The following is a 13,391-nucleotide window of genomic DNA, read 5'->3' as shown; positions in this document are numbered from 1 at the left end:
TTGAGGGTAGGGGGAATGAGGCAGGATAATCACTCTTTATAGAATGCTGTACTTGATTCCTATTCAGAAACTTTTGAGTCCTGGTCTGGACTCATCTTCAGATACTATTCCTATATACAGGAAAGTCAAAATTCAAACATTATATGCTTGGCTCAAGGTCACCCAAGGAATCAGTGGCCAAAGATGGACTAAAACTCACATCTCCTGATTGCCAGGTTAGTGTCCTTCCCATTGAATATCTGTTTAACAATGTTAGATTCCTGCGATTACTTGTTCTGTGATCTTGGCTGAGTAACTTAGTCTCTCTGACTCTCAGATTTGGATCTGTGAAAAAAATAACAAACTTTGTTGGGTCACTGAGAAGATCAAATAACCTAAGATGCATGGAGAATAGTATCTGCACATAGTAAGTACTCAAAATATGTGTTTCCCTTAGAACAATGAAGCTGATACTGATGATGTGTCTCTAAGATATTTCAGTTCAAGCTTAGTGGTTTGTTTATTTTTTTAAAGATTTTATTTATTCATGAGGTACACAGAGAGAGGGAGAGGCAGAGACACAAGCAGAAAGAGAAGCAGGCTCCATGCAGGGAGCCTGATGTGAGACTCAATCCCAGGAGCCAGGATCACGCCCTGGGCTGAAGGCAGGTGCTAAACCACTGAGCCACCGGGGGATCCCCACGCTTAGTGGTTTAAAAATCTAAGGAATCTCTTTGTGAAACGAGGATGAGTAGAAAATATCCATTAACCAAGAGAAGGAGCAAAGACTGAGTTGGAGGCTTTGCAAAAATCCCCATGATTTTTCTGTACCTATTTTTTTTAAGCAGCTGAATAAACAAATAGAATTTCAATTTGTTTATTCAGCTGATAATACTTAGACATCGTATGTGCCATACATGAGCATGCCAGATGCTAGGGATATACGGCAGCTAAGTAAAACTTCATTCTCTGCCCTCATGGAGTTTCAAATCTAGTGAGAAAGATAAATCTTGATCAAATAATCATAGAAGGAATATCTGTTCCAAGTCTGAAGGCTCCTTTCTAACAGAGTCACAGTGTGCTGGGATAATCTGACACAGTCTTGTGGGATCAGGGAAGATTTCCCTGAGGAGTGACCTTTAGGCTGAGGCTTGGGAGTAGAGTAGCCATGTCGCTTAGAGGGAGCAGCAGAAAGTGAGGCTGTGGGGTAGAAAGACACTCAGCCAGGACTTTGGGGAAAAGTTTGTGGGACTGGTGGCAGGGTGGCATCAGATGAGGCCATGAAAGAAGTGGGGGTCAGATCTGACAGGACTTACCTAAGATCAAGGACCTAGTTTCTAGGTGGCTTTATATGTACATTGGTCATACTGGATGAGAACAGAGCCACTCAATCTGGGAGCCCCCCCCCCCCCCCCAGTCTGGCAGCATCTCACCTTTCCTCCAGGGAATAGTCTCCTAGCTCTGGGGCCATGGGAAAAGATTTAAGTAGTAATAAATCTGAGTTAGTAGCAGAAGAGATGAACTAAGTTCTTTCATATCAAATATGCTGACAGGAATCCACTAACCAGGCTCTGCTTGTGTGCATGGTAGGCTGACTGCTGGTGGATTATATGTTTTTAATATTTTCTTCAGGCAGAGAGTACTGATTCTTCTTCCACACTCTTTCCCCCACTTTGGTTTTATATGTTCATTTGTGGATTCATGTATTCATTCATTCAACAAACATTCATAAATTGACTTATAACCCAGTTGGAAATGTAGGATATGTTCAATAAATTATAACACAAGATTGAAATAGGTGAGTGCCCCAAATAGAAGAAATGGAGTAGAGGTTTCAGGGAAAGAGAGGACCACTTCTACTTTGTTAGGAGGAGGCAAGATGTGGGCAGTGATCAGAAGGGGTTTTATGGACAAGGCAGCATTTGATGGGAACCTCAGAGGATGCAGGAATAAACAGGCAGAGGGAGGAGTGCAGGTAAGAAAGGAGGCACGTAGCAGGGAAAGAGAACAATAGCAGTACAGGCACAGAGAAAGTTTAGGATGAATGGAATAAATAGTCTCATTGAATTTTAATGTGTGTGAAGGAAAGTTCTTAGAATATGAGACAAAGCTTCTCAGGAATGAGAAGCTATAGAGGCTCCTACAACGAGCTAGTGGATTTTGACTGTGAGTTTTTCAGCTGGAAAGTGATGTGACTTGGCAGGTAAGGAATTAGAGGAGCATTGGGGAGGAGGCAAGACAGATGGGACCAGAGCACCAAGCTCAAGGCATTGGGCGCATTGGCTTTATGTTTTAATTCACTGGGCCCAGACCCTGTCCATCATTAGTATCGCCTAGGGTATGAGTATAGTCCTGAGGCCCACTCCAGCCCTACCTACTGTGTGAGAATCACTGGGGAACATATATTGGGCAGCTGTTACTTTTTTTAAGCTCCCTAGATGATCTCAATGAAGCCTAGCATTTGGAAAGGTCTCTTGTCCTTCATTCCACATGCAGGCCTCACAGAGGCTATATGAGCCAATCAAATTGCTGAAGAACCAGCAAAACTGTAACTTTCTCTGCCTCTCACGGGTATGAACTGAAGTGGGCTGCTCCAGGTGGTGTTTTTGGAAGTAAGAATGATGAATTGAGGGCTGCCCAGGTGGCTCAGTGGTTTAGTTCCTGCCTTCAGCCTGGAGCATGATCCTGGAGACCTGGGATCAAGTCCCATATCGGGCTCCCTGCATGGAGTCTGCTTCTCCTTCTGCCTGTGTCTCTGCCTCTCTCTCTGTGTCTTTCATGAATAATAAAAATAATCTTAAGAAAAAAAAGAATGATGAATTGATGCTTTTAAAATTGACGCCAAAATAAAATTCTTATTATGAAATGGCTGGCAGAAGCATTTGATTGTTGGTGAAAAAGATAAAACGAAGCCTAGCAGAGAAGTGTGCAAAAAGCCTCCTGTATACACCGTGTTCATAACAACAAGCACCTCAGGAAGGGAGTTTGGGGATGGGGCATATTTTTGTTTTATACGTCTTAGTATATTTAAAACATGTTTTACACGTAGGCAAATTTCACTTTGGTGCTTAAAAACCCTAGTTAGAGCCTTTAAGCAGCAACAAAGGACCTTTCCAAGTTGTACTTTGTGATCTGGTTTAAAAAGGGAAGACAGCCCTCTGTCCTGTGTTGTTGACTAGGCTACTCTGAGAGCACCTGTGTCAGAGGATGTTCAAGTCAGATGATGAGATAAAAAATATCTTCAGCTTTCTTGTTGATGACTTCGGTGATGTTTACTTTGAGAAAAAGGACTTTTGTATAGGAAGTACCTTAAATGTCATTCTGATTGAGTTTTAGGATTACTCACAGCTGGGAGAAGGAGCCAAAACCGAAATATCTTGACAGTCTACATTGATGAGCCAAACCTAATAATAACATGAATTGTATGGGGATCAATGCCAATATCTTCCCTGAAGTCTCACAGAGCCACCTGCATGCACACAGGGAGGGGAGTAGCCCTTAAGAACAGCTCATCAAAACAAGCCTCCAGGGTCTTAGTTAACATTAACAGTGAGTCAAAAGAATGATGTGGCTGCCAAGAAAAGGGATATGATGTTTGGCTGCATTAACAGAAATCTAGTGTCTGGTTTGATTCTTAACCAGCGGTATGCATCAAAATCACCTGAGAGGTTTTTTTTTCCAAATATGCTCAGCAACAACCCCTCCCCCCTCAACAGCACATCTGACCATTCCAAGCTGGGGGAGGAAGAATAGGGACTAATCATAAAGATTTTAGAAACTGTCTATCCATTGAAGACTGATTTTTAGAACCAGACCTGGGTCAAAGGAGGGCCATCTCAGACTCTTCCATGTTAAATTATCTGCAATCTGCAGTTTTTAATACCTGAAAACCACATTAAAAAAAACAAACGTGTGTTTTTATTCCTGATTATAGAAGTCTATTTTGGACAATATTAGTTCCCATTCTCATTTGCCATCTTACATAGATTAGTTTTAAGTAGTTTAAATGAAAATAGGATCATGATGTATGCAAAGTATTGTAATGTGACTCATTCTAATATGAACATAGGTCTTTGCTTTTCAGCATGATTTTAAGAGATGCATAAACCATCCATATTAGGAAACATATCAAAAATTACCAATTTCCTTTTGTATATTTGGATCTTTGCCAAAATTTCCCACTATTGTTAATAACATTTACATACTTGTGTGGTACTCCACTTTGAAGAGGAAACAGCCGAATGGCCAGAATGGTGGGAGTTTCTTAATCTTGACATAAGGAGCAGCTGAAAGAACTTTAATCTGGTGAAGATTTAGTAGGGTTAGAGAGGATGGTAAATATCTTCAAATATTTGCAGGAAAATTAAACAAAACTCATTCAATTTGTTTTTGCCAACCTCAAAGGGACAATTGGGTAAAAATTGTGAGGAAGTAGCTTTCAGGGGAAGATAATGAATTTTCAAATAATTAAGTTTGAAGGTCTTGCCTGCTCATCCTTGGGGATGCAGAAAGTTAGCATTTGTAAAGGAAGTCACTGACAACATTCACATTTTTAACTGAGATGATGAAGGTGGGAAGGGGGGGGTGCAAAATGCAGTCACAAACTCTAGTGACTCAAGGAACAACTCAACTGTAAATGGATTTGTACTGCTACTGGACTCTTCTAAAAACAATTTGAATCCAAATGCCTTTAGGTAGCACGTCCACTCCTCAATTAGCCACAACCCACACCCCTCCCTAGTTAATTTACCTGCCTGGGCTCCTGAAGGCAGCTGAAATTACCACTCCTAGTAGTTGATCTTTAAATCCTTTGTGGGTGTGACTACCTGTCTTTCATTCAGATGTTTATTGCGCACCTTTGTGTGCTGGGCATTGTGAGAGACGCTCTAGATGACTGTGAACCTGACAGCATCTCTGCCCAGAAGAAGCCTGCAGTGAGAACGTGCAGAGAGGAGGAGTGGTGTTCCATGACTTCACTGGAAGAGAAATACAGGGTTTCAACTCCAGAAGGTCTAATTAAGAATAGTTGTTGCTACTAACAGCAAGGTGTACTTTGACTTGCTGAGAAGAGCTTTCATAACCAGGTTCTCAAGGGAAAGAGACCTTCCTGGAGGCCCTGCCCTTCCCCCTGCACCCCCAGCAGACTAGTGCAGGCAGAGCCAGATGGCACATTTGTTGGGGGTGCTCTAGAGGAGATTCTGGCTCTGCAGGAGAAGTAGTATAAATGGATCATCCTTGGATTCCATGTAGAGAAGAATACACAAAGCAAGCAGCATTTGCAAAACTTGGTAAATTAGAAAGCTAACATCATCCAAAAAATGAGGAAAGGGCCAGAAGAATGTCGAGTTCCTTTTAGTTGTCTCCCTTTGGTATATATTTCACATGGGGGATGTTTTAACTCCATTCTGTTGCCCATAATCTTTTGAAAGCAAGCATTTCTTGAATGCATCTTTAATACTAGACACTGTTTTCATCCATCCTCCTGATGCTCTCCATTTTGTAGATGAGTAGCCTGAAGTTCAGAGAGTCCTTGCTTAGCAAGTGCTGGAGCCCGGGGCTTTAACCACCACAGTCTGTTGCCCTCTTCCTGCCTTCTCCTGATTGTGGTGTTCTCTCTACTCTTGTCCCATCTAAACTCTTGAGATGTTGCCAGGACTCTTCCCTAATGTTCTCTCCATTTCTCTCCTCACCTAATCCTGGATTCCACTTTTCCTGCCATCCATCAAGGCTCCCTTTGTCCCACTATTTATTCTTGCTCCTTAAGCAAGGCCCCTCGTCTTTCAGTTAGTCAATATTTGGGAGCCAAATACAGTGAGGCCACAGATTTTCTAATAACCAGAGTAGCAACAGAGCAGAGCATGGAAAGTGAAAGACTGAGGATTAGAAGGTGAAGTTTTAAAAGGAAGTGCTTTGCTGATGCTTAGAAGTTAAAAAAAAAATTGGGGAACCTGGGTGGTTCAGTCAGTTAAGCATTTGCCTTTGGCTCAGGGAGGGTTCTGGGATGGAGCCCCATATCAGGCTCCCTGCCCAATGGAGAGCCTACTCCTTCTCCCTCTGCCCCTCCCCACTCACGCTCTTGCTCTCTCTCAAATAAATAAATAAATTTTTTTTAAAAAGAGGTTTTAAAAAATTATCTCCCCATATGGCCTGTGTTTCAACTCACTAAGGATTCAGGCAGCTGCTAGCACTCATTTGAATTTGTCCCCACTGAACAGAGCTACATGCTGATGTCAAGTGGCAGCCATGCTTAAAGGCTACATCCCTAAAGAAGCATCTTGTTTTTGGAATGACATATTCCTAAGGACAAAGCTAGATAGTTTCTTAGGAAAACTGGACTTGAAGAAGCTGCTCCTGAGGTTGAGTATGACATTATATTTATCCTCAGTGATATTTTCAAAATAATATTAGCAAGTAGTTTAACCCCAAAAATCTTTTAAAGATATCCTTTCTTTCTTTCTTTTAGAGATAGGGAGAGAGAGAGAGAACAAGAGAGCATGAGTGGGGGGAGGAACAGAGGGAGAAGGATAAGCAGACTCCATACTCAGCATGAGCCTCTTGAGGACCTGGGTTCCACAACCCTGAGATGACAACCTGAGCCCAAATGGAGTTGGATGCTCAACCGACTAAGCCATCCAGGCACCCCTAAACCCAAAATTTGTGATGTAGAGTTTGAGTTGGTATGTGGGTTGTGTTTGTATAAAGGGTGGGTTTTTTTTTAAATGATAAAAAGGCTAAGATTTATTAGGTGCTTCCTGTACACAAGACACTGCTCCATCTGTATACTATTTGTTATATACATACACCCACATACATGGCCATATACTAGAGTTTATATAACGCTCAGAAGAGCCCCATGAAGTTAGTGCTATTATCCACATTAATTTATTTCAGAGAAGATGACTAACCCAAACATAACTAGCTAAATATTAGAACCAGTCTCCTTAGGTCTGCCGGACTCTAGAATCTTTACCTCTGGGACATGCTAACAGGGAATGATGTTATGTTGATGTGCTAACAAATGGGGCACCATTCATAAATACATATACTTTTAGTACCTTTCATGCTCTTTCACATATATTTGGATTTTTTTGTTCATGCCATGAGATCACCAAGCCAGGTTTTGATTTTCTTTGAGTGGCAAGAAAAGTAAGGTCCAAGGGGTAATGAGACCTTCCACACATTACAGAACTAACTATTTAGTAATAAAAGCCTAAATTTAACCCAGATCTTCTAAGTCCCGGTTCCCCTCAGCAGGCTGATAGGAACACTAATCCAGGCTCCCGATTCTTTGAGTGACTCATAAATTGGATGAGTCCTCCTCTCAGCTTCACCAGTGACTAGGAATTCATTTAGTAAAGGTTTGCTGAATTACCACTGGATAATTTCAGGAATTGTGGCAGGCCTTAGCAGGGCAGTGATGAACATTACAGGTATGTCCTGCATTCATAGAGCTTACAGTCCAGTGGGGAAATCAAACAATTAGATAACTAATTGCTATAAAGTCTGATGCTCATTGGGGGAGCAAAGGCAGGAATAAGGAAGGCATGTCTAAGATTTGGGGGAGTAATGCTAGCCAGGTAGAGTTAGAGGTAGGGGACAGAGGTTTCCATACGGAAGAAAGGTTTTGAGCAGAGAATTGAGGCAAGGACAACACTTAATATGGACCAACACAGAGATAGCGGCTGTGGGGATTTGAAGCCAGCAACTGGGAAATAGTAGAGGGAGGCAATGAAGTCAAAGGGAAAGGTACTCCTGAGGTTTGCAGAGCAGCTAAAGGTTCAAATACTGGCTTCAGTGTTCACAATTCCCTATGACTTTTCCCATTTGTAAAGGGAGATGTTAACACAAACTTTTGCAACATTAATCATCAGGCTTGCAAATAATACAAAGCATCCAACTCAGTGCTGGTAAAAGGTACCACTGCCTACTGGTTGTTCACACCTACACTTGGGAGTCCTCTTTGAGTCCAAACTTTTACTCACCCCATGCAACAGGATGACTGGCAAGTCTTTTCTGTACTCCCCCAAAATATCTTGTAAATTCCTCCATTTCTTTCTGTCCCTATACTATAAAATGGTGTAAGTCGAACCACCTTCCTCTTCCACCTGGACTAGAACACAGCCTCTACCCAGTCACTGTCCTTCTACTCTCTGTCCCACCCCTGACCCCAATCCATTCTTCACCCCTCAACTAGAATGATCTTTTTAAAACCAAAAGCACATGTCATCCTGCTGCTTCAAACCTTCCAGTTACTTCCCCTTGTTCTTAGTAGAAAATGTAGCACTCTTTGCTTATTAGTCTGACTCTGCAGTGTCTGGCCTCTGGCCACCTGCTGGCCTCATCTCCCTGTCCTAGGTCACAAACTCTGCCCACACTGGCTGCCTGCTTTATCCTTCAGGTTTTACCTGATCGGCCACCTTCTCAGAGAAGGTCTTCTCTGACCACTATATCTAAATAAAGTCTCTCCTGTTAATTTCTACCATAGAACTTTCTCTACTCCCCAGCCATTATTAAAATTTGTCACTATACATTTAATTTGGGTGCTTTCTAGATTAATTGTCTAGCTCCTTCACTATGTTGGGAGTTCTGTGAGACTCTGAACTATTCTTTTAGGGGCCTAATGGATCATAGCACATGTCTGGCACAAATTAGGCACATGATAAACATTTGCTAAATTAGTAGAGAGGTGAAAACAAGGATCTCAATAAATAATAGCTATTACTATTTATTAATACCTGGCAGAGAAACTGTTCTGTTTGTGAGCATTTGGTAAAAGTTTCTGTCCCCATTATTTGCTTCAATTTCTAAAACAGAAAGAGTGACAATCCCAGTAGAAGGCTTTATATATGTCAGAGAAAGGAAGGTCGTTCTGTGTCAGTAGGATCACTAGAGAGAACTGACCCAAAAGCTCCCTGATGTTGGATCCATATAAGACACAATTTCTGGGAAAATCTTTGGTATATTTTTCTCTGAGACTCAAGGACCCAGGACATTCATCACTGGAGAAGTGGGTGCTCATACATACTCTTGTGTTAGCAGCTGGCATTTCTGCCTCGAGGATTTTACATTTACAAGGTAATAATAAAAGTGGTATTAGAAACCTGCAGATGGTCTGTCCAATAGAGATAAATGTTGATTGCAGACTCCAACATGGAAGTGGGATTGACTAGAAGTGTTACTGGGTAATTTAAGACCCTATCGTGGATATCCCTGGAGATACCTTGGCCAGTCAGGTCTATTTTATTTCAGGGAAGAAATAAAACTCTGTCTGATTGGACTTTTTTTCCCCCTGACAGAAATGAGTAGTTGTCGCAATGAATCATAAAGGCCAAGGTTGCAAGGCTGGCAGTGAACACCAACTCCTCCCTTCTCCTCTGTGGACATGGTCTTTGAACTTGAAATCAGGGTCAAGTTTTAGGGCTCTCATCTTGTTGGATATACAAGATCTTTCAGTTCTTCCCCAGAGAGCCTCTTACCTCTTAGGGAAGGGATACTGAATGATTTTTCTGAACATGTACTTAAGAGTGTTCAGCCCTGAGAAGTAGTAAAATAATGGACAAGGCCAATGATGGAGTAATGATTTTCATCCATTTGATTTTCTAAAACAACACCATCCAATAAAACTGGCTATGATGACTGAAATAATTTATATCTGTGTTATCTAACATGGTAGCCACTAAGCACATGTGACTACTAAGCACTTTCTTTTAAAGATTTATTTCTTTGAGAGAGCGATTATGTGAGAGCTGGTGGGGGTACAGAGGGAGAGGGAGAATCTCAAGCAGACTCCCCACTGAGCATGGAGCCCAACACAGGGCTCAGGCTCATGACTCTGATATCATATCAAGAGTCGAATGCTCAACTGACTGAGCTACCCACGTGCCCCAACTACTAAGTGCTTGAAATGTTCCTAGTGCAATGAGGAATGGATCTTTAGTTTAATTTAAATTTGAATAGCCATATGTGGCTCTTGGCTCTTGGTTATCACATTAGATAGCACAGCTCTAAAATACCGTATGATTGGAGGAAGACTAGCAGGAATCATGTGCAAGACACAAGGGTAGAATGGGAACACCTAGAAGAAGGTTCCTTGGGAGTTGTAACCAAATAGCTGGGCAGGACATGTCCTGTGGTGGCTGCACATGGGCGTGAGATGTGAGTTCAAATCTCAGTTCAGCCAAATTCCTGCTGTGTGATCTTGAACAAGTTACTTAATTTCTCCAAGATTCATATTTCTTTACTGGTAGAATGGAGATAAAAATAGGACCTACTTCCCAGGGCTGCCTTATGTCTTAAATGGCATACTTAATACTATATGCACACACCCAATTCTGTATGTCTGGCACAATTTAGGTCTCAGCAAATTTGGTATAGTATCTTTTAATATTAATATGACACACATCTGGATAGTAGTGTTGATGAGCTTTGTGATCAGAGAGGTAGAGGATTGGCAGAGAGAGCTGACCAGACATTTGATAAAGCAAAAGTGAATTTATAAACAGCAAACACCATGCTTCCTCAGCCATGAATAGCAAGTTTTGCAGTCTTAATAAATGGATGTTCTATGAAACTGCAAGACTCTGGACCATTTGTAATCGAACTGTAGAATGATAAAGCCAGAAAGGACTTTGAAGACCAGTGATCCTCAAGCATTAGTGTGCAAACAGATCACCTGGGTGTCTCAGGAGATGTAGGTTCTGATTCAGTGGATTGGGGTGGGGCCCAAGGTGTGGCATTTCTCCAGGCCACCAGGACTTGCAGAGGCTGCTGACCAAAGGTCCATACTCAGAGTGTGAAGGTTGCTGAGCACCTGGAGTCTAAAGTATAAGACCAATACCTTTTTTTTTCTGAAGAGGACTTGGAGACCCAGAAGGGGAGGCTTCAGGGTCACAGGACCATTAGAAGTAGAACCAAGGCTGAAAGGAGCCTCCCATGTTACCTGCTTCAGTGTCATGTGCACTTCTCTGCTTCCCTGGGCAGCTGCAGCCTCTTGCATTATTACATGGCACTCAGCAGTTTGTAAAATGCCCTTCTCTATGACACTTCCTACAGTACTTCCATTTGACAGCCAATGGAATGGTGACGATGACTCCTTTTGCCCACCCTGCTGCTTTTAGTGAGTGCTAGTGAAGCTGGGGCTAATGCTCAGATGGGCCCATTCTGATCTCATGATTCCTATATACACCAGGGCTTCCCTGCTCCATCTTGAGGAAGCTCCAGCCTGGGTGTGTCTTTGCAGGGATTTGGGGGACAGTCTGCATTTAGGATCCCACTCAGGAAACAAAAAGTCAGGGGTCTCTTCTTTCTCTTTTCTATGTCACAAACACAGGATTCTAGAGCATTTATTACAAGCTGAGCAGTTATCATTGTGCGTAAAGCCTGTGCATAAGCCATTCCCTGGAGTTCAATATTTTATTCCTTGAGAACCTCAAATGAGTGGCAGCCCCATCTAGGAAAGGTGGAAATGAAGGACCAAAGTCTGAGAGAAGAGGGAAAGTTTCCTTGGTAGGCATGAACTGCAAGGTTTCTTAAAACAACTTGGTGGGAAGGGATTGAAACTTAGGGCAGTGATGGTCTCTGTTACTGGCTCTGGGTGACCCCAGATAAAGAGAGATGTGTGTGTACACACATGTGTGGTCATGTATACATATGTGCACATTTGTAACACAGACATACACATAAACTTACCTCCTCACTTTCCCATATGTTCAGTGGTACACTCAGTTCATATTATCACTTATTATTATCCTTCACCAAATGTTTTGTTAAGACAAGTGGAATGGCCCCTGCAAGCCTCCCAGAGAATTGTGAAAGATTGCACTTTATTTTTACCCCCGATGTTATTTCTTTATCGGCCTCAGTGGCCATGATTAGGGTCAGGCAGTTTTCTGGGTCTTTGCCATCAAGTGATTGGGATTCTAAGAGATAAATGTCAAGAACTAGGAATTCAGACCCGTTGAGTTGCTGAAAATTAAATGAATTTGTAGCCTCTGACTATCAGGTCGAGGTCACAGATGGAGCTACACATTTTGGGTTCCCCAGCTTGGAGTTGCTGGCAAATACAGCTTTCCCTTGGAGACAATCCTTATGTGTAATCTCAGTTGCTTAGTATGCTTTGCAAGCCAGTAAGGTAGCCCTTAAATAATAAAAAAAATACTTTCAAACCAATCCATTTTCCTCCTAACATATAGTTTGTGCTCTAGGCATATCTGGCTTACCCTGTTCCACTTTTATATCTGTGAGCTCCTTCCAAAGGTTGATAGCAATACAGCTCTGACTGAGTAGGAGACCTCTGGCTAGTGCCAAAACTCCATCTTCTGCCCAAATATCTTCTTAGGTCAATGGGGAAGATCTCTCTGCTCTGAGTTTGCAAAACCATTGATTTTTGCTGCAATTAGAGAAAGAAAAGCAGGCAAGATTTTTCCCCCAATTTTAAAAACAGCATTTAAGGATCCCAGCTGTTTTATTGGATTTCTCCAGTTCCAAGAATAGGGGTGCAAAACATTCCTCGAGTCAGCATGCTATCCTTGCTGGGTAAAGGAAAGGGTGCATCTGTGATCTCTGGGAAGGTCTGCAGATGGTCGTGCCTACGTGACTTGAGGTCCCCAAATGGCTTCCCAGTCTTCAACCTTCCATGTCAGAAGAGCTATAGATATTTCTGAGCACAGTTTGACCTGCATTCTGTTGACCTAATCATTTGGTTAATTGCTGTCTGCAATTAAGTCCTTCTCAATGCAATAAAGTTAATCTTTTCCCTGGCACATAAAATCTGACCCCCATAGCTTGTGAGTGCAGAATTGCTCTTGTTTATGCTACCATCTTGGGGTCCAACAGCCGACTTTCTGAGGGCCAAAGCACCTCTTGGAGCTTGAGAAGTTGCACCCCCCTGGAATCAAAGTGTCAGAATGCTTCGCTTCACTCTCAGATGCAAAACCCCCAGAAGGTTGCCTTGTCTCTACTCAGCCTCATTTCTTGTCTGTTGCCCAGCACAGAGTGTGAACCACTAAACATGATGCTTTTCTTCAATCTCATTGCTTTGGTTTATTATCGAGGTCATTAGCATGTGTTTGACAATTATTCAGTCAGCCCTTTTTGTTCCAACTTGAAGAGCTTTGTGTCCAGTTCATAAATAATTTCAAAACGTCCACAATCTCCCTCACAGCTCAAACCAAGGGACTTCTCATTGCTTCTGAACAGAAACAACATTTGAAGGCTCATTCATATTCACTTGGCAAATATTTACTGGCAAGTCCATGTGTTTCCATTGGAACAGATAAGGTAGTCAGTTGAAAAGGCAGTGGGTCAGGAGTAGAGATGGAGAGGGACAAGGCAGGCACCAGAATCAACTTGGTGCCTAGATGGGCCTGGGTTCCAGTTCCTGTGTGACAGGTGCTTGTCATGATACCTGGTTC

The 13,391-nt window shown here is 42.3% G+C and overlaps 1 protein-coding gene across 19 annotated transcripts in view; it reads left to right on the top strand.

The window, feature by feature from the left end:
* The window catches only part of PPP2R2B (protein phosphatase 2 regulatory subunit Bbeta), a 440,017-nt gene that overhangs the window by 227,744 nt on the left and 198,882 nt on the right, over positions 1–13,391 (top strand). The window lies entirely within an intron of this gene.

The sequence above is a fragment of the Canis lupus genome, chromosome 2, assembly GCF_003254725.2.
Source record: "Canis lupus dingo isolate Sandy chromosome 2, ASM325472v2, whole genome shotgun sequence".
Lineage (NCBI taxonomy): Eukaryota > Metazoa > Chordata > Mammalia > Carnivora > Canidae > Canis > Canis lupus.
This window is presented reverse-complemented; position numbering and strand designations above follow the sequence as displayed.